The 22,746-nt window shown below is 45.3% G+C and overlaps 1 pseudogene; it reads left to right on the forward strand.

Moving 5' to 3' along the window:
* The first annotated feature begins 16,569 nt into the window (after nucleotides 1-16,569).
* LOC140859351 (uncharacterized) lies at nucleotides 16,570-18,322 on the forward strand (annotated as a pseudogene).
* Nucleotides 18,323-22,746: the final 4,424 nt, after the last annotated feature.

Raw genomic sequence — 22,746 nt, forward strand, 5'->3', positions numbered from 1 at the left:
CGTTGAGCTCTTTGATTCTTTTCTACTATTGCCTAGTCTCCTCTCTGACTTGACCGTCGGAGGGTCCTCGCCGGAGTCACCTCCGGTCAGTGGGGACTTCTTTTGCAGGCACTCGTTTTCGACGACCAGGCGACGAGGGGATTGGCCGCAACAGGTTTTGGTGCGCCAGGTAGGGAGGGGTCGACAGCACCAGGGATTGTAACCCCCACGGAACTCGAAACATCTCTCAAGATGACAAGAACAAGAGCTCAGCGGTCGAGGGTCACCGGATCGACGAGGCGCTCTTCCCGCCGGGAAGAGGCCTCTCCTCCACCGTCCATGGCGGAACCTGGCTCTCCGTATCCCGTGGTGATCATGGAGGCACAGATCGCGGCGATCGTGCGGCAGATGATCGTGTTGATGGATGCGGTCAAGAGCCTTCAACAACAACCAATCCGGTTGCCGCCCTCTCCGACGGAGCAACCGACGGCACGTCCGATGCCCTCCAGGAGCAGCCGTCGACAACCACGTCGGTCTCCATCGCCTCCTCCGGAGCACCTGCCACAACGCTCCCACTGAGAGGAGGGGCGGTCGCGGCGTGACACCCATCGGTCCCAACAGTTGCCCCCCTCCTGGTGGTTTCCGCAGATCCCTTCGTGTACTTCTCTGAGCGCGTAGTCCGCGTCGGTCGGTCCCAAGCATCTGAGCAAGGGAAGGGAGAACGACCTTTTGTAGAGTTGGCCATCCACTATCACGTATTGGGAGGCCGACCATCGGAGCCGTCTGGCCTCCGCGGGATCTTCAGGACTAATCCCGTTGGTCAGGTACCGAACAATCGGATCCATCCAGCTTGGTTCGGTCGCCAGCTGTAGCACCTTCTCGGCTTTGTCGATGCTCGGCTGTTCGAGATTTTTCACGAACGTCCGGTCCAAAGCGTCGTAAGCTGAAGTCGCTAGCCTGGAGAGTGCGTCGGCCCGAGCGTTCTCCGACCTAGGGATATGGGAGATCTCAAAATATCCGAGGCGTGCCACAAGATCTTTCACCTTCTGGAGATATTTTGCCATAGCCGGGTCTCTCGCCTCGAATTCGCCTTTAACTTGGCCCACGATTAGCTGAGAATCGAAGAAGACCCGGAGGCTGTCGATCCCCAGCTCCTTCACCATCCTCAAGCCGGCGAGGAGCGCTTCGTACTCGGCTTGATTATTGGAAGCCTTAAAGTCGAATCGGAGGGCGTATTCAGTGACTATCCCTTCCGAGTTGGTGAGCAGGAGTCCGGCCCCGCTCCCCCGGGCATTTGAAACTCCGTCGATGTGCAGTACCCAGGTGGACCCCGGGTCCGGCTCGGAGATCGCAGCTCCTCCGGGGTTCCCGCCTTCCGACCCTTGGTCGGTCGTCAGGCATTCCGCAATAAAGTCGGCCAAGACCTGGACCTTCATGGCAGGTCGCGGTCGGTACTGTATGTCGAACTCGCTGAGCTTCATCGTCCATTTCGCCAGTCGTCCCGATGTGTCGGGTCGGTGCAATATCGCCCTCAGAGGCTGGTTGGTGAGGACCACAATGGCATGCGTCTGGAAGTATGGACGGAGTCGTTGTGCGGACACGGTCAAGACGAATATCATTTTCTCCATCTTCGAGTACCGAGCCTCGGCGTCGTGGAGTATTTTGCTGGTGTAGTATATAGATTGATGAATTCGGCTCTCATTCTCTCGGACGAGCACCGAGCTAACTGCCTCGGGGGAAGTGGCTAAATAGAGATACAGCGTCTCTCCGACTTTCGGCTTCACAAGCAGCGGCGGGGAAGCTAGGTACTTTTTCAGATCCTCGAAGGTCCGTTGGCACTCATCCGACCAAGAGAAGCCCCTCACCTGTCTCAGGGTTTTGAAGAACGGAAGGCATCTTTCAGCCGACCGAGAGATGAACCGGCTGAGGGCGATGATTTTTTCGTTCAGCTGCTGGACCTCCTTCTTGGTGTCCGGGTGCCGCATGTCGATGATTGCTTTTATTTTCTCAGGGTTGGCCTCGATTCCACGTTGAGAAACGAGGAACCCGAGAAACTTCTCCGAAGTCACTCCGAAGGCGCACTTAGTCGGATTCAGCTTCATCCGGTGTTGTCGTAGAGTGCGAAAAACTTCTTTGAGATCTCGAACATGATCTGTAGTCTGTGCACTCTTCACCAGCATGTCGTCCACATACATTTTCATGTTGCGCCCGATTTGATCTTTGAAGACCTTATTGACGAGTCACTGGTAGGTGGCTCCGGCGTTCTTCAGTCCGAAGGACATTACTCTGTAGCAGTAGAGGCTCTTGGCGGTCATGAAGGCAGTGTGCTCCTCGTCCTCGGGCGTCATTCGGATCTGATTGTATCCGGCAAAAGCGTCCATGAAGCTGAGCAGTCGGTAATCGGACGTCGCATCCACCAGCTGGTCGATCTTCGGAAGTGGGAAGCTGTCCTTCGGACAGGTCCGATTCAAGTCGGTGTAGTCGATGCAGATCCTCCACTTTCTGTTGGCTTTCTTCACCATAACGACATTGGCGAGCCAGTCGGGATAGATAGTTTCTCTAATGAAGCCCGCCTCGAGTAGCTTGTCCACTTCCTCATCAATGGCCTTCTGTGTTTCAGGAGCAAAAGACCGCTTCTTCTGCCTCACCGGCCTCATTGCTGGGTCGATGTTGAGTCGGTGTGTCATTATCTCCGGAGGGATGTCCGACATATCCGCTGTCGACCAAGCGAATACGTCGGCATTGGTCTTCAGTAGCTCTACCAACTGTCGTCGCTCAGGGTCGGGTAATTGAGATCCGACCCATATTTTTCTCTCGGGATTCTCCGTTATCGAGATGGGAACGAGCTGTTCGGCCGGTTCACCCCATTCTTCTTCTTTCCGTTGGTCCAACTTGTCGACCGTCAGGGAGCTCTTTGATTCGTCGCTTTGAGCAGAGATCTAAAAGCATCGTCGGACGAGCTGCTGATCCCCGCGCATCTCCCCGACTCCGTTTTTGGTCGAAAACTGAACCAGGAGATGATACGTCGAAACTATCGCCTTGAGGGCGTTTAGTCCGGGCCTTCCAAGTATATGGCATTGTAGGCCGAGGGCACTTGGACGACCGCAAAGGTCAAGTGGACTGTGCTTTGTCGTGGTTCGGCTCCAGCCGTCACGGACAAAGTAACTTCCCCTTCCACCGTGACAGCATCTCCAGCGAAGCCTATCAGGGGCGTAGAGACTCTCTTGAGCCGATCGGCCGACAGTCGCATCCGGGAGAAAGTTGAATAAAATAAAACATTCGTTGAACTTCCATTATCTACAAAGATTCTTTTTACATCATAATTTTCTATTGTTGTCGAGACAACAACAGCGTCGTTATGGGGGGTTTGGATATTCCGAACATCTTCATCTGTAAAAGTAATTACATCATCCGGGCGCAGCTTCTCCGTCGGCTCCTCTGGAGCACCTGCCATAACGCTCAGGGAACCCCGAGAAATAGAAGAAGAGGCAAAAAAGAACTGGTTCTTCCATCCATGAATCGACGATGGAAGACCGATGATGAAAGAGAGCCCCTTCCGAGGATTGAAGTACCACCACCCTCGGACTTTAGGATGGGGTCGGAGGACAAAAAAGGCTCGGAAGAGTGAAATCTGAGGGATAGTCGGCAAGAGCCGACATAGCAGGGCAAAACTGACTATTAGCCGAACCGAGTTCGGTGCAAGTTGTGCCGAACATAGTCCGTAATAGTTCAGAACGTTTCGGACAAACTCCGGGACCGGGAAGCGAAGACCGGCCCGGAGGTCCTCGACGTAGAAGGCCACCTGGCCCTCAGGCGGGCTGTTGACCCGACCGTTGGCTCCAGGGGTGAACAGCCGAAATTGCTCCGGGATGCAATACTGCTCCCGAAGCTGATCAATGTTCGGCCCCGAAAGTGAAGAGACCTCCACCTTCGGAGTCGACCGAGGGTCGTCGGTCGGGTTCCCCGACTGACCCCCTCTTGGAGATGTTCTAGCCATGAACCAGGACAAAGGGCAGAAAATGGGAAGAAGACGGACAATGGAGGCAGGCCCCTGGAGGAAAAAGGACTTCCAAAGAGAGGAGGAACGGAGACAGTTACCTGGAGCAGGGGACCGCACGGGCAGAGCTTCGACAGCAAAATGGGGAAAGTGGAAATCCGGATGCAGGCGACCTTGTATATATAGCGCCCCCCGACGGTCGAGATGGAGGCACGACCAACGAGGATCTCCCAGATCGCGATACGTGGCGACATCCGGGCCATCTTTCGGCCCGACGATTCGACGCACCCGTCCTCTGATCGAGCCACGTCACCCCCATCCGCTCGAACGGACCCGACCCAATGGCCACCTGTCACGTGGTGGAAAGGCAGTGACGTTTCGCATCCCCGAAGAGGCGACGGGAACGACGGTTTCCATTCCCAACGAGACGGGACGTATGACACCGACGGGACACCGACGGGACATCTGACACCGACGGGACGTCTGACGCCGGCGAATCGCCTGGCACTCATAAGGCGCCTGATACCAGATCAGCCAGCGGTACGGTCGTCAGAATCAGGACTTAATGCGATAGGAATCCACTCCTTTCGTCCGACGCTGCCGCCCACACAAAAACATTAACCAGCGCACCATCCGACTCAGGAGTGGAGGGGGGCAACTATTGAGATATACTGACCGATCCCCCTCACGCCGACTAACTGTCGGGCCCGCCTGACCAGCGCCCGACTCTGCCGACCGACGGCTGTCGACGCCGCTCGACCGAACCTATGTCGGCCGGGCCGACTCTCTCTCCCCCCGGCTAGTCGGACCGGGGAGCCCAATAGCCGACTCTTGTAAGGCGCCCGACCGACCGTCGAAGGGTCCCTAGGTGTCCACCCGACTGACCATCGGAGGGTCCCTGGGGGTTCGCCCGACATTCCTCAACCAGGCACCGATATACAGTCGGTCGGCTCCTTCAAACGCCGTACGACTGCTGGGGACTGTCGATCCTAACAACGGCATGCGGCACAGCCGCCTTGGGGCATCATCCCACCTAAGGCATGGGTCAACCCTAGCGATTTGACAGTCCCACGGCGATTTGACAACCTCACGGTGACTCTGACAGTCCTCGGTGATTTGACAATTTTTTCGTTGTCTGCACCATTAATGACGGCGTCATGCCGCGCTCTACTATAAATCGGGGAAGGCAACAGTGCTAAGGAGGTCCTTTCGGAATCCTTGAACTCTTCCTCTCTAGCTCTCGCTCTCACCCTCTCTCGTTGAGCTCTTTGATTCTTTTCTACTGTTGCCTAGTCTCTTCTCTGACTTGACCGTCGGAGGGTCCCCGCCGGAGTCACCTCCGGTCAGTGCGGACTTCTTTTGCAGGCGCTCATTTTCGGCGACCAGGCGACGCGGGGATTGGCCGCAACACGAGCTATAAAAGCTAAGGAGTCAGGCGATTAGAGATGAGTACCATTTGGCCCGCTAGTTCACCTTTTTTTTTTTTCTTCCTTTTTTTGGGCACATGCAAGAGATTACAACATTCTAATGTAAGTACGGTACGTGGACAAGCATTGCCTTGATGTTAGGTCCAGTTTTCGATGTGTTCGGAAATAAAAGAAGCAATCCAGTTTACAGTATTATTCATCTCCTGAAAGATATGTTAGATAGACACCGCGATGGAATGATGAAGAGATCTTCAGATGTCGTAGAGAAGTGGACGAGCTTTCAAATGTTTCATCTCATCTGGGATCCAGTTAATGACTGTGGCAGAATATCTTTAATAAAAATTCTCTTCGTCTATAATTTCTATTTCACGCAAATGATATCCATCCAAATCGGCATGAAGCTCTGCTTTCAAGATGGAAGGCTCAAAAAGATGTGAGTCCTTTGCTGCCAACATTCTGGCATTCGGACATCGGATAACATAGTCTGTATCATTTCTATCATTCTTAACTCTATCATCGAAGTTGATCTTGACAAACTTCAAAGGAAGGGGCTCCAAGGAAACGAAAAAAATATCCTTTAGATTGCTATAGGTGCATCATGGGAGTCTCAGGAACTCGGGGCGTTAAGGGACAGACCAATAGTATTGAAACATCTATATTCTACAACTAAGTAATAGTCTCTCTTCAACATCTGATGCGCAGGCACAACTTCGGCTTTAAAGACTAGATTGATCTTGAAAAGTTAGATTTGATAGGTGACGTATGCCATCCTACCATCCCAAGTCGAGCCCTTGATTATATTCTGATAGATTGCATCTAGAAAAGGATACAACCAATGACCACTACTCGTCCCCTAAGGTTGTCTATTCGTATCCACCAAATCAATCTCGTCCTCGGATAATGAAGGAGGGCATGCTCTATCGACTCATCTTTTAGCCTGCAGATTAGGCAGGCAATCAGAAGCTTCATGCCTTTGTCCTTGAGAAGTGTCTATTGCAGAAGCCAATTTCCAATAACCTTCTAGAAAAAAAAGTCTGACTTTAGGATGGACAACTACTCTCCAAATCCAAGCAATCTCGATCTTCTTATTCGATACTGGCTGGCTCATCTCGATGAGGTCCCTTATAGGAACTTTAGGATAGCATGATCGGCTCTACACCCTCAAGTCCTAGATCCGATGGATAGAAATCAATAAGTTGACCACCAAAGAGATAGATGACATCCTGTGTCCTTCAACTCCTGCCATCGATAGTGATTAAATCACTGACTCATAAGTGGTTGTCTACCTCCATATTGATGTAGGTTAGCCAATGTGAGAGGGACAAGCTGGAAATCCAAATATCCTGGCTCACATTAATCAAAATTCCATCCCCAATCAGCTATCTGACCTGGGTCACTACTGTTGGAGCTCGGATATAAATTTTCTTCCAAATGAAGGGGCAGTCACAATCAATCCAGATTTGGGACCCCTGGCTCCATTCGCGATATCGAGTCCTCATCATCCTACTCTATAAGCAATCAGACTGGATGAGAAATCTAGCTGCATGTCTAGCAATTATAGCATTCCTCCTAACTAGTAGGGATTGAACCCCCAGGCCCCTATCCTGCACAGATTGGTAAACCACCTCACAGGATAGCAGGTGAAGCCCATGATCGTCCTATTTAGAGCCTCACACGAACTTTCGAAACTGCTGCTCCAGCCCTCTAAGATAAGAGCTCGGCACGACAGTGTTTGTCAAAAGATAGACTGGAAGGAACTCAGGACCAATCTCATAAGGGTAGTCCAGCTTATCATGGAGAGGGCGTTGGCATACCAACCATTAATGCGGTCTCAAACTCGCTGCTTTATGGACCTATAGTTAGCCCTCCAAAGTTTCCATCCTGTGATTAGAACCTTCGGATAGGTCAAGGCTTCGATTTGCTCTAGGATCCCCAACTTGTCCTGAATTGCCTACTTTATTTGGACATTCATCTTGAGGCTAAAGGTGATTGTAGACTTCTGCAAGTTCACAAGCTGGTCAGAAGTCCGACAATGGGTCTCAATGATGGTCACAAAGCATCTTGCATTTCGGACTGACGTCCAGCCAATGAGCAAGCAGTCATCTGCAAAAAAAAAGATGGTTAAATCCCAGGGACAAACTAGTAGCGCTGTTCCGACCCTTAAACCGCCATTTGTAGAGCATTAGCACATAAAATAAACAGGTAGAGGAAAAGAGGGCACTTTTAGTAAAGCCCGCCCACCAAGTAAAAGAAGTCTATCGGGGCGCCGCTGATCAAGATGGCAAAATTTGGATTTTCTCCATACAGTCCGTGATTCAATCAATCTATCTGTCCTACAAGCTAAATTCGTGAAGCAACCAGCATAAAAAATGCTAGCTCATCCAGTTATAAGCTTATTCCATGTCCAACTTGAGTGCTATCAAGCTTCGATGAATGGGGGTACACCACAGATTATGCATGAACTCCTATGCAAGTAAGATATTGTCGGTAATGCAGCGATCATTGACAAAAGCATCTTGCTCCGAGTTAATCAAATGAGGAACAACCAGTTTTAGTCGTCCGATCAATAGCCTAGCACATACTTTATAAAGAGTGGTATAAAAGCTGATCGGTCTGAAGTGTCACGGGGCAAATGCATCGGATTTTTTCAGAATGAGGATGATCAATATCTTCTACTCCTCCAGAATGCCTCTGGATTCAAAAACTATCTACACAATCTCTATCACCTCTCCTTTGACAATAGGCTCGTAGCAATGGAAAAAGAGAAGGGGAACCCATCAGGCCTTGGGATCTTGTCCTCTTGAATAGACTAAAAGGCCCTCTACACCTCCATAGTAGATATTGGGTGAGTCAAAATCTTATTCTCCTCATTGGAGATGCGGCTCACAGGCTGCGACCTCTGGAGGGGGCATTCCCACCCAAAGGAGCGGTCCAGCGCGATCCAAAAAAACTGAAGAATCTACCGTCAGCTCCTTTACCTGCCAACCCAGTTGGATGGTATGCGCCTTGCCAGAAATTGATGAGGATGAAAACCTGAGAGGTGGTCCATAAGAGCCCATGTATCCTGGGACAGAGCGCAAGCATTTTACTCGTCCTCGGCGCAATAATCCAAGAGATAACCTTCAAATAAATCCCCTTCAAGAATGACTCGCTTGGGGTTGAATAGTTGTTGCATGGTCATGGTCAGCCCTTTCTAAGCTGCTTATAATCCTGTCTAAGGAACAGTTTAATGTGACAAAAATCAATTCGTGCATTTGTACGTAGTTGTTACAGAGCTGTTGAACTGTATTTCAACTGGGAAATATGGATAAAAACGATTTGAGAGAGCAATCAAGTGGTTCATTTGAGCCAAACTTCCCATATTGCTGGCTCACTTCAAATTTTAGCAAAGGCTGGATCAACTTGCTTGATGTGCACCCGAAAGGACCTATAGATGCGCATTCATGGGCAACCTAAACCTTGATGAAGGCCAGGCACTTGCAGCAAGAGAAATACTTTGTGCACCGCGGGCGGTGTAGCTTGCGCTCTCTGCCTGCAGTAATTGGCTCATGCGCAAGGTTGGGCACAGCGCAAGAAAAAAAAATTTATTTTTTTGCTGGCCTTATATGGGAGTCAATCACCATGGATGGTATACGTGGAACTGCACCGCCCATGGTGCGCAAAGTATTTCTCCTTGCAGCAATATTTTCTTGGACCAACACTCCACGGGCCAAGCCTTTCAAATCCTCTCCTTCGTTCTTATCCGCACCACCGGCATCTCCGACTCGGTGCCTGGCGACATCGAACCAACTTGCCTCTTATGCCAAATGGGCCACCCACGGTACAATTATTTCTTTAAAAGCATGGCATAGGCAAAGCCTTTTTCTTTTCTTCTCATACCACTTCAAAAGCTCTCTCTCTCAGCTTGGATTGGTCCCATGGATATCGAGTCCCAGTCGTGTTGGAGGGTGGATCCTCTGCTAGATTGCATGCCGGGAGTATGGCGTGGTACGGTGGGTCATGTTCTCGTATTTGGAGGGACGTGGTCGCATAGCATGGGCCTGTTGGGGAGAGAGGTTTGGATATGGTGCTCGTTGGGTGCCCATGGTCCACAGTGGATGGTTTGGGTGGGGCTGGCGGTGGTGACCTCACCAATACTTTTGTCTGACTGGATGTAGCTATTGGTTGAGCTTCCACCATCTAATAATGGTGGTACCATCATGCATGTTGTTGTTTGTCCAGTCGGATCAAACATGTGGATGATTGAAACTTAGCAAGCTAGTCATGTACATTTGCAAATGTCATGCATTTTATTGGTTAAGTTTTGACATATACATAGTTAGCAACATACACGACTTTTCCGATTTGGTTTGATTAAAGCTAAGTGTATATGTGTTGCATATTGAATGGATGATTTGCTTAACACCTCAGCTACTGAAATCAAGTTAAAGAGGTGGGGTGGGGTGGAGTCTAAATATTTAATTCTATGAATTGTTTCAGCTTGTACCAGACAATTAAAAGTAGTTGTTCAACTATTATGTGACTCTTCTGTTGCTTTCTTCCAAAAATTGCACCACGTGGACAGATTGAGGAGCAAAAAGAGAATCGATATTAAGTGTTTAACCTTTCAAACGTAGCATCTTTTGTGTGATGCAAATTGCAAACTATGAGTGAGGAGAATATTGCTTTTGGCCCATAAGCTTAAGGTGAATGAATGATTTACGTCAAACAGAGATAGGTCTTGTTCAAAAAAGTACTTAACATTAAATAAATATTTTCCTTAATGCATAAGTTACCATGATCAAGCAAGAGAAAAAAAGAGAACACTTGCATATTGCATGCATCATTGATGATTTAGATTATGATTAAAACTATGAAAAGTAAATGCAAAGAGAAAAGGTATCGCATGATTGATGTTTAGATGCTAGCTGAAGTGCACAAAAAGTTGAGTACACGTAGTGGTTTGAAGCTGTATCCAAGTGTGCTGGACAATCTAATTATGATGTCTTTAAAAATCTGACTAAATCCAAGATTATCGAGCGCAATCAATTTAGTGCATGATAATTTAGAGTTAGTAGAGAAAAAATTCCAGAAACCTGTGCATTTATGAACACAAACTGTTAGAAATTAAAAGCAAAGAGCATGCAGATCTCTGTAACCCAAATATACATCCTTCACATGCAAGTAATCGTTAGAAAACAACATCATATGATAGATACAAATTTGCATATCACCTGTAATTGTTAAAAAAAGCAAAATAAGGAACAACACAATTGTTGAAGGACCTTTTTTGATGATGTGACAACGGATAATGGAGTCAAATAGATGAGCAAATAGTTTGTTATTATATTATACTATATAATATAATTATGGATTGTAATGGTAGACTTGACAAATAGTCCAGACCATGTAGAAATCCAAGATTTTGGGCTACTCGGCAAGCAGGGCTATAGCCCATTGGTTGCACCTTCTCTAAGAGGGTATAGATGGTCCAAATATAGGTGTTGTTCCGAAAATTAATCTTAAAAGAGAGAGAGAGAGAGAGAGAGAGAGGTGGGTCATTTGGCGGGACAAGAATACTGAAAATGATGCTGGTGGATGGGAATCTGCTCCAGATTCCACAAAATTGGAGCAGGTAAAGACTAGTGGTGCACCATGTCTTGTTTCCACTCTCTTATTGCGCAATAACATGAGGAAAATAAAATCTGCAAAGTCAAAGACAAATCAAAGAAAATCCACAATGTCCTTGGAATTTATGGTTCTTGAAAGTAATAGAATAAATTGGTTCTCCAATATAGGTACACTCATCATTCAAAACAAATCGATTCATGTCCCCACTAGACGACTTGAGCAGGAAAATAATATATATAACTTCAAAAGGTCATATTCAAGGAAGATAGAGACTCATTTGCTGTGTAGAGGTGGAGATATTTCCAAAGAACAACAAATTTCTTGTGTACCTCTCCACAACCACCATAAAAAGAAAACCAAAAAGAAAAGAAAACAAATTCTTCTTTTCACAATCAGATGAATTAGAAGTATGCACCATCAAGGGATTGGTAATGCATTTCACAATTTTCATCAGATGATTTATAGATGTACATTCATTTATGCATATTGTAGCTCTCGATCTTGGATTATTCATGACTTGTGGCTATCTTTGCCTGTTCACCTAAGAATTTCTGGGTGAGCAATAGATCCATTGTCGATTTTGCCGATGTGATGCTATCTTATATTGGTGTATGGCATTGGTCCAGAGATTATGTGATGCTAGGACTTGGTGCCATAAAGGAGTGCCTGCAATTTTTTTATTTTTTGGTGGCAATGCAAAATACAATTCTCAAGGCTACATAGAAATTTAATTTCTTCATCCTTCAGAGAAAAGTGTTCATGTCTGGTCAAGAGAGTCAGATACACTTGCACCAACCTTCAACATGTTAGATTAGGTATGGCCGAGCCATAGGCTATTTGTATAATAATATAATATGCTTATCTTTCTCCAACTCAGCCATTTCCTATCCCTAGCTAACACTCTTGATGGCAAAAGAAAAGAAAACGACATACCATCCACGAAAAGCACCAAACAGAGCACATATTCTTTTTGGGATTCTGCATGAGGAATCCCAAACCTCACTGCCTGAGTGGTTTCTTATGTAACATGACTTTCACCTGTCTCATGATCATAGAAACATGGATATTGACATGCAATGCAAGCTAGTCTTTTGGTGTACAAATATGGGATTTTATCCAAAGCAAGAGCAGGATCACGTACAAAACGTGACAGGTTTCAGATTAGCTCAAGATGTATCCAGCCCTATTTCGACGCAAGATAGAGACATTTTTCCTTTTGGTGCATTAACATAGAGGCTAAATAGGAAAATATATATGAACTGTAAAATAAATATGTAATGTTATCCAAATTGTGATTAGTTGGTTATTGGCCAGCAAGTTGATCGCCCAAAATAATCCAAAGCATAAATTGGCTAAAAATTTCTCCTAGTCTTGCCAACTATAATCCTATATTTGATTAGAATCGCGAGGAGATAAAATGGATGAGATTGAAAGGATAGATGATTTTCATCCACTGTTTGATTTAAAAAATTACAGAGAGAATGAATAAAAAAAAGAGAAATTATCCATCCATTCTGGTCCATCAATTTGCATTCTTTCAAATAAGAAGGATGCAAGGAAGGATGGATATTGGTAGATGTTTTTTTTGTATAAAATTATCCCTCATTGATTTTTTGATAAAATTATAATATTTCTTTACTTTTTCATTCATATTATTTATATATATTTTTATATATACTATTAATCATATACTAATAACTTTTATTTCTAATTAATTTAATTTTAATATATAATTTTAATAATAATAATTAAATAATTAAAATTATCTTCTATTTTTTATTTACTATTTTTAATTAACTATTTGTATAATATTAATTAATTATTTAAATTAAATTATTTATTAATTAGTTATTTATATAATTATAAATTATAATGATTATAAATTTATATATTGTTTACTTTTTAATATAAATAAGTATCATAAATTGATAAGAATAATATTTTTATCAAAGGATAGTCTAATAAAAATATTATATAAATATCATCCATCCTTCCTTTCATTTTTTCTGTATCAAATAGGTGAGAAAATCATTTCTATCCATCTTTACATATTTTACCAAATATATATATATGAAAGAATAAATGAAAGATTAATTCATCTTCTTCTTCATCCATTTTTTTTTTTTTATCCATCTTTTCTTCCGATCATCTTTCATAAAAAATAATGGATAAGTATACTGCAACACTTTGTGAATGTGAGGCTGTAACATAAGTGTTGCTTTGGTAGTAACATGCTTCCAGTCTTTGTGACTCTCCAGATTTGGACGTTGAATTGTATGTCAGGCAGCTTGATTGAGTATGCCTTCAATGAAATTTTTTTCTCTCTTCTCCCGTTTGTGTTGATATTTGTTGTACTCATTGACTATCATCAATTCATTGGAAAAAACATTCCAAAAATGTCCAATGCCGACACAAATGGTTTTCTGTCAAAAAGCAATCATGATGCGGATCTTTTGACTTCGAGTCATATCAGGACAAGTCCGAAACAATTTTCCAATCCCAATAATTCATGTCAAGGATAATATTCCTGCTATGGTGGCTGGAGCAACGCCCGGTCGCACGTCGCGTGCATATGCCCACCTATTGAAAGGAGCTTTCATGCTCGACCGGCTGCAGCTTGTATAAAATTTCCATGAACCCACGTGCATTAGCTCGACAGTCATCCGGTCTTTGTATAAACGAATCTAGATGTTTAAGATACTGTCCTCTATGAATCTTAGAGAGAGAGAGAGAGAGAGAGAGAGAATGATGGAGATAAGTCGATGGTTCTCATTGATAGCTGTTTTTTGGGAGAAGCTCGTTGGTAGCTGTTGTAGTGCTACAACAGTAACTTCCAATGTGACTCCTGTTGCACAGGGATTTAGGTTGCACCTTTTATACAGAATAAATGATCAGTCCTTTTTAGCCATATGAATCATTGAATTATGATTTACATAATTTTCAGAGCTCTCGAACCTCTTTTTTCCATCCATCAGCATAGATCATAAAGCAGATATTGCATTTTTAAAATTGTGCAAAACATGATCCAATAAAGAAAAATAAGACACAACTCATATCAACTGTATAATAATAGTTGCTATGATATTTGATATCAGGATAAAATTTACACATAATTTATTAACCTTTTTGCCCAATTACTCTTCGATAAAATAATAACAATAGAGCAGTTGATAGCCTACTCCACGCTGATTAGGCTACAAAACGGTGCCCATCTCTATCTATGAATTACCAATAACTGCAGCCAGCTGGAATAGAATTTATTGTTAGGCAACACATCAGCCCACACAAACAAATCTAGAATCAAAGTTGGCGCAATCCCCTCTTCCGCCTAATAAATTCCCATTTCAAGATCAGAATACGTGAATGAATGGCAGATGGGCGGCTGCACACAAAGTACTACGTACAAAGGGACCAGTCACGATATCGGCACCTGATTGGCTGCCATGGGCGATAGATCCGGGGCGGGCCACAATCCCTCTCTGGCCGCCCAGTACGGCAGATCGTCGCGGACCCACGAGACCCAGATTCTTCACTCGCCAGTTGCCACTGACCCATTGATTTCGTGGGCGGTGCTCTGCGGATCCCTGTTGCTAGTCCGACTCTGAATTGAACTGCCTTTTGGCCCATCACCCATCCCAAAACCCTACACACACTTTGAAGTGGTCCACACTCCCACACCCCCGGCCCGGCTCGCACGTTTAGGTCGTGTACTTTTCCCCTCCTTTTATTTGCTTTTCCTCTTGCGATGCGACATCGACCTCCCCTCCTCCTGCTTAGGCGCTAAGAATTGGGGCAAACAGGCCAAGACACCGGCGATGTGACGCGCAATCTTCGCCCAGATAGCCCCCCGTCGCCCGGGCCCAGAGCTGACAGCCGCGCCCGCGTGCTTTGGGCCCGTCCAGATCCGGAATACCGGTTTTTTGGCCCAATCCCCCGGCAACGCGTGTCAGCCCGCCGCCCCCCCTTTCTCTCTCTCTCTCTCTCTGTGGCTTGCAAAAGCTTAGCTCATTAGTGAAAGACCCACCACCGGGCCTGATCTCCTAATGCCTTTGGTCTGGGGTGAGAAGGGGATTGGACGAGGGCGGAGCCGCGTCATCGGGGAATTTGGGCGAGGCCACGACGATAGAATGTTTTGTGGCCTGTAGCTTATAGTCTACCACGTTGGGATGCCAGCCTCTATCTATCCATGGAAGGAATCCTGCTGCTGAGAAGCGGATCCCCTTCTCTCTGGTGCCACTAGCGGGCAAAGGCTAAAGCACCCGAGGATGGGATGCTCCTACGGATGGTAGGGAGGGGATTGGTCCACGGGGGGGAGATTCCGCCGTGTCCTCATAAAGGGCGAGCGTGACGCGCCTGTTCCCGTCTGTCGACACGTGGATCGTTCTGGCTCGATGAGTGTCGGAGGGCGCTCCGAATCGATGCTCCAACACCGAACATCACACACTTGAGTGACCCAATCACAATGGTCCTACGGTATTCTTGCCAAGTAATTTTCCACGCGTTTGCGTCCCTTTCAAGTTCTGAGCGGTGGTATGTTGTGGTTCTTTATTGTGGTGGTGTGTTTCGCGTGTGTTGGTGGGCCTGGCACACGGAGAGAGGGGAGCTAGGCCAGTTGTGAGGAGAAAAGTAGTGATGTATAATATATTTGGAATGGAAAGGGAACAGGGAGAGGAATAAAAAGAGTGGAATCCCTGGCTCTTCCTCCCCCCCTCCTGTTGCTCTGAGAGGCTGGACTTGATAAATAAGAACAAGTGGATTGATTAAAACGAGAGGGGAGGAGAGAATAAAGAAAGGGGGTGAGTCGGGACAGGGGATATTTGGGTGGCTGGCGTCAGAAGTCGGAATCAATAGCCCGGTAATTGGTGAAAGGGTGGGCGAAGAATATGCTTCGGGAAGCGGCACCGTGATAGGAGGACGCTGCTGTCACCAAAGTCACTAGTAAAAATACACTGCTACAACTAAGCTCAGCTAGCCAAACGGAAAAAAGCGGTGACTAATAGCGAATAATTAAGGAAAGGGTATAAATAAAGCTGAGTGAGAGGGTGTGTGCGTGAGAGCAAGAGAGATTAAATCGACAATATAAAGCTGAAAAGTAAAAGGTGGTGTGATTGTGGAGGGGGTAGTGGTGGTGGAGGGCCCTGGACGGCCAAAAGGTTCCCCAGCGAGTGAGGGCGAGGGCTGCCTTTTTCCACGCCTACAAATAACCATATCTCGCTCCCTCAAGAACCCAAGCCAAGACTCAGCTCCTGCTCGAGGAGGACGAGAGTGAGCGAGTGGAGGAGAGGATCTCTTGGTCGTCTCTCTTCCTCCCTGTCTGAAAACGCTCATCTCTCTCTATCTCTGTCCTTCCATCTGGTTAGTACCAACCAAGGGCTTCTTGGACTGTGGATGTTATCCTTGTTTGAGGTTAATTTAACTCTTATTGCTATTATCTTATATAACCCACCGGCCTATACTTCGTAGGACTAGTACCAGACTACCAACGTCTTCCTCTCCTTTTGAATTAAGATTGTGGTGCTTGACATCCTTTTTTTTTCTTCTTTTGCCTTCCAGTGATCTGTTGTACCTTTCCTTTCCGAACTTTACGGGTGTCTCTCGCGGCCCAAAGATGTCGTGGCTGTGCGCAGGAGTTCCTTCTCACCCTTCGAGCCATACTTATGTCTAACATAGCAAGAGAAACCCTACAGCTCTCGCCTGCGAAGTGGTTGCCGCCGGCAGAGCAATACACGCCTGTCGAAACCCCGGTGGAAGCAGAGAAGGACGATGACCGCCCGGGCAATTCGACATATGGAGCTCGATCCAGTCCCAGAAGACCAAAGAGGCCGCAGCCGCCGCTCCTCCCCCGGCCCCTTATGTCCACCCACTGGTGCGGCGGTCCTCCAGGCTGATGAGCCAAAAAAGTCTGGAGATCTGCACCGAGAGCCTCGGGTCCGAGACGGGCTCGCGCTTCTCCTCGTTGCTCGACGACTTCCACTCATCCAAGATTGAAGCAGAGGAGGAAGAACACAACCGACCCATCTGCAACACGTTAATGGCGGAAGTAGAAGTGCCACGTTTCAGAGTGGCCAAGCCGGTAGAAGAGCGACGAGTGCAGATAAGCGAAAGGAAGGAGCTGGTGGAGGTGAATTACCACTGCTCTATTAGCAGGAGGTCACCTCCACGGTCGTTCCACCTCCGCTCCCTTCCATCTCCCGGCGCGATGGGCCCTGCATCCAATGAGGCCGCACCGCGCGACGGCCGCCTTGTCGTCGAGGCAGTCCTGTCCGCTCGCAGAACTATCTCCACGCCCAGCGGCAGGACGGCCGCCTTCTCCTTTGCTTCATCGACGCCACCTTCACTGGTCCTGATGACACCGAGACAGATCCTTCCACAGCTAGAGATGACACAACCACAAGAACAAGATGTTTTTGAGCCAAGTGAAGCAAAAGAAGAAGAAGAGGAGGAGGACAATAATCTTCAACGGCACTAAGAAGAGGGAGAATTGGAAGAAGAGAAGAATTGTTAGAAGGGGAGGAAGAGGAGGAGGAGGAGGAGGAGGTAGAGGAAGAAGTGGAAGTAGTGGATAGAGGAACAGTGGTAGAGTGAAGTCAGCACACAACCCAGCAACAGATCGGCGCGATAAAGTTGCAGCGGACGTCGTCGTTCGTGATCAACAAATTCGTCGGGGCAGCGAGACCCGGTGGGCCGAGAAGATGGCAGAATGCAAGGCGATAGCACCCGACAAACAAGAAATCCACCAAGACCACCGCAACACCGCGTCGGCACGACGGGTGGCACCGACCACCACCACGGCTGCGGCGGCGGCGGCGGCGGCCTCCACCTTCAGCACCTCCTCGGAGGGCTACTACCACTCGTTCCACGGTAGGGGGCCGCGGCTCGGTGGCGGGTTCCACCCGCCGCTGGACGACAACAAGCTGCTGTTCACGTCGAAGCGGCGGAACCGGGAGGAGCTGCTGCACCACATGATGAGGTGCAGCCACCAGTGGAGGCCGCTCTTCATTCTGGAGCCCTGTTGCATTGCCACCTCCTCCTGAGTTGCTGCCTCACATCCATGAGATCCTTCCATTAATTATCCTGTTAATTGCCCGGCCAACCTCTGTTATTGTCTTCACCTTATCTACTAAATTAATTATTGTTATTAAGATGGTCATCGGCCATTGGTACGTGCTGTCCGGAATAACCCATGTATGCAAAGCTCTCACAGTCTACTCGCTGTAGAGCTTTCTATATATCATCCATTAGCGTGCTCTTTCTCCCCTTTTTTAACTTTCTATATTATGATTAATGATAAATCTTGTTAATTAATTAAGTAATTAGCTGTTAATTGTTCAATTATCTTCTCTTTGTTGGAAGCATTAATTTTGGAAGGGGTTGGGTTGCACTAGCGTGTGATGGCAGCTGAATTGCCACACGTAGAAGCTAGTCAGCCACTGGTGGTTGGACTCTAAAAGTTGGTGGGGTGGGCAGCACAAAGTTGTCTTTCCTCGGAAGTGTGGTAATAGAATAATTTGCCGACATGTCACGGGACGTAATATTAAACGGATCTAGTGCGACAGATTTGAGGACAATGAAGATTTCTTAACTCAGTGAAAGGAGGTCATTGCATCGGTCTGTCACGTCGTTGAAGGTGGGGCCGACATGTCCCGGCCGTGTGACGCCTTATAAAATTGAGGAGTCCAAATCGTCTGGGCCCGGTCGGCCGGCTTGAAATCTAAGTCGGATTAGATCATCATTTTAGCATAAACATTTCGATCCGGTCGGATTAATTACCTGATCCGAAATCTAGAATCATGACTGGTCATGGTCAACTGTAATTTTGTTTAATCTGTATAAAAGACATTGTAACGAAACCTTTTTTTTTTGGTTAGACACAACCAAACTTTATGTACGTGCGAAGCACGGGATTCATCAAACGACTAAGGAGAGGTGATCAGTCGCTATCAAAGTCCACAACAAATTGTGGAGACTTGCCTTTTTACTCTAAGAAAGATCTGATCATACTTTTGGTAATGGAAAAAGAAAAATCTAGCCATAATGAGGGAGACCTGCTACATGAAGTAGAGTCCAGCTATCATGGTAGAGATATATTTAAAATTTAACCAAAGCTAATAATGAAATAACTTTCAATGAAAGTTTTAGGGAATACTTCATGAAGTGCTGTTGCATTAGGTTGGTGAGATCCTGATAAATTAGCTTGATATGGTTGAGAAGCAAGATACTATTATTGTCGAAATGATTAGTGTTGTCTTAGGCCCGGGTCAGCCCATGGCTCTAGATTGACTCACTGCTCAGATCAAATATTAATTATATTGAAAAATTTTGCTGATTGGATTAATCAAATTGACACCTCGTTGCAATAGCCAATAAATGTAAATTATCAACATCATTGACTAAGAAAGACTTCTACTAGGAACAAGAAATGCTTAAAAACTTCAACTTCTTGTATTAGAAAAATTTACATCGCTAATTAATGTTAACGTTTTATCCCTCCTCCTCTCTGGCTCTCTCCATCACTGGGCTTCGCCGCCATGTTCAGCCAATCACACCCGCCAGCACTTGCCCATCCAAGAGTTTTCTACAATCCCACTGCCTCCAACTTGTGATCAAGATTAAAGGTTGAGATCTCATGGGCCTGCTCCACGGGTATGTCCACGGAGTGAAGGGTTAGAAAGTGGCGAAATTCTTTGTGCACCGCAGGGTAGTGTAGGAATCTGACGTGGAGTGCATCGCCTCGTCCGATTAATCCACATAGTTACTAATTTATAACACGCATTTAATACCAATTTTTCATTTAAAATTTTATATGACGAAAATATTCCTATACTTTGAAAAAATTATGATATTTTATATCTATATTATGATATCCTGTATCCATAATATGTGTATAGGATGTCATAATTTTTTCTAAAGAACATGGTATTTTCATCATTTAAAATTTTTAAATAGAAAAATCTATCTACAGACATTAAATGTGCATTGGAAAGTGGTTGGATAAAAATATCTCTCTCATATTATGATATCTTAGGCCTTATTATAACATCCTGGGTCATATTATGCCATAGGATGTCATTATTTTTTTCAAAAGATAGGAATATTTTCGTCATACAAAATTTTTAAACGAAAAAATCGATCTGCAGGTATTGAATGCATGCACATTGAAAAGTTGTCACTACGTAGATCAATCGGATGAGGCGGTGAACTCTACGTCAGATTTTCCACATCGCCCGCGGTGCACAAAGAATTTCTCTAAAAAGTGAAGGCAAGAAGAAACTTGGAGAGAGTAGGTGGAGTCTTTGATGTTGACTTAAACTTGATGTTGTTGATGGACTTGATAATGGCTGCTCGAGAGGTAGGTATAATTTTCTATACAGTAGGGTAGTTGTGAGAATCTGTACTATTATGGATCTTTATCTCAATCTTGGCTAGATGCATCATAGGCACTAGCCAAACTACAAAAGATGAGCATTGGTTAGATCACATTTATGCAATAGATCTAAAAGTTACTAAGCATATCACATCGAGCTAGTAGCAGCTGTTCTTGATCCTCAGTTTTTATCGAGAATTTTTATCTCGGCTCTAGACGAGCTATTTTAGGTCGTCTATGGCCAAGCTACGGTCTTCACCGACAAATCCGCCTCTCTCTCTTAAATTGAAAAAGTCCAGACAAAGAAGGATTTCTTCATGATTGAGTCTCCCGCAAAAAGAAATAACTTCTCTAAATCCATCTGCGTGCCAAATCCAAAAAGCAATAAAGACTCCGAGACGTATACGATTTCGATTCCTCCCCTATAAATAAAGGTGCACAACGATCCTCAAAGTAAGTTATCCACTCTCATTCTCTTTTCATTGTTCTCCATCTTTTGACTTAAGTATCAGAGGATCTTCACCGGAGAACGTTCCGGTGAGAACTTTTTGTAGGTATTCAGATGGAGCTCCAATGACAATATCACCTCGGCCATCCTCATCTCGACGATCTGACCTCAAGTGCGGAGATCGAGAGCAAATATATAAATATGTATTTAGTCCCTTATCGATAGGTACTGAATAGATTTTTGATACTTATGCAGAGTGAAAGAATCCAAATATATAATATTTTTTATCTTTTTTTAGATAATATTCTGTACTGTGATAAATAATATCAAAGTAGGCTCAACATGTGGATCAGAGGATACTATAGCATAGACCTATTTTAGGCTAAACATTAGCCCTTGGTGTTACAGTTGGAGTGGATCTTGATCCTAGTGGCACATCAATTATGCAATGTGTGGATTTAACACCTTCTAGGGCTTAGCATTGGATCGTCTTGGTCGGACTCAATATTTGAGCCAACACAGCCGTTGAACTTTTTGTAGAAAACTGTCGTCCATTAGAATAAGGAGATGGAGATCATAATTACCATAAACATGGTAATGAATGCAAAGGATATGGTTACGAGAGGGAGAGGGAGAGGGAGAGGGGGACGAGCTAATAGGGATTGGATGCATGGCTGGTGACGAGGAGATCGCGCGGAGATTTTTTTTTTTGGCTGTTGGGAAGGCGTGTCACCTACAAGTGCTGGGTATTTTATAGATCTTTGAAATTTGGCACATTGATAGCATGTTGTCATCCACCGTGAGAGGATGATATGTACCATGCATTGGTCCTCTGCTCATTATAATTAATTCCAACAAGACTAATCTATTAATCTCGTTTTTTTCACTATGAAAAGATAGCATATATGTCCGACAAAAAAATTATTGATTAAAATTGTTCTATCATATGAATTTTAGATCATCGAATAAAATGCCTCCGTATCATTTAGTGATTCAAAATTTCAAAACTTCTTGCTCGATTGAAAAATATGAATGAAAATGAAGCACACAATTAATCATAATTAGCTACTTTCAATCCAATTTTTGTTGGATTTTTATCCCACTAAATAATATGGATATATTTCACTGTATGTTCCAAAGTCCACATGGTAGAATAATTTCCCACATCCGACGGTACCAAAGATATGTTTGTGAAATGGCACCATCGAGAATGTCATTTCTTTATATTAAAGGCTCAAAATTTTATATATTGAGACATCACCGCTGAGTTTCTGGTCTAAGTTAATGTGATAATATTCTCTTCTGTAAGCACTGAGGATATTGGATAACTTTGCAATGATATTACCATACAAAGTAATGTACAATGGTGTCATGATACCTTTGGTTCCGGGGTGCGTCCAAAATTAAATTGACCTTTATTTCTGGTGGGCTGTCCTAATTATTTGTATGGGTAGATTTTCCGTTGGAAGAGTGGAGATATCGGTAGATTTTTCAAAGATCCGTGTCTGCAGGGACCATCGCTTGTCCCCTACGGGCAGAAATTAATTTTTCCAAGGAGAGAGAATGAAGACAGAGGAAAAAGGAAAGGATAATATTTGGTGAGGCTGGCGTAGGTCGTTGACCCGGTCTCGGAGCCCCATGAATCCGTGGAAGAGGTGAAGAGCATCCGATGGCTGCTTGCTAGAACCGCAGAATAATACTATAAGCTTTCAACCATGCATCGTGGCAAGAAGCTGACGTCTCTGACCAATAGCAGCCTACCTCAAGCCAGGTTTCCCGTTGATTCATTGGTTGTCCGATGGAATGGATGGTCTTTGGATCAAATCTTGCCCTCAAGCGATAGAGGGCATTAACGTGTGGTGCAGATTAGATTGGACAAGATTTTGTGTAAAAATTTGAAAAATAAAATCAAAAAGAGAAT

The sequence above is a fragment of the Elaeis guineensis genome, chromosome 7, assembly GCF_000442705.2.
Source record: "Elaeis guineensis isolate ETL-2024a chromosome 7, EG11, whole genome shotgun sequence".
In the NCBI taxonomy this organism is placed as follows: Eukaryota; Viridiplantae; Streptophyta; class Magnoliopsida; order Arecales; family Arecaceae; genus Elaeis; species Elaeis guineensis.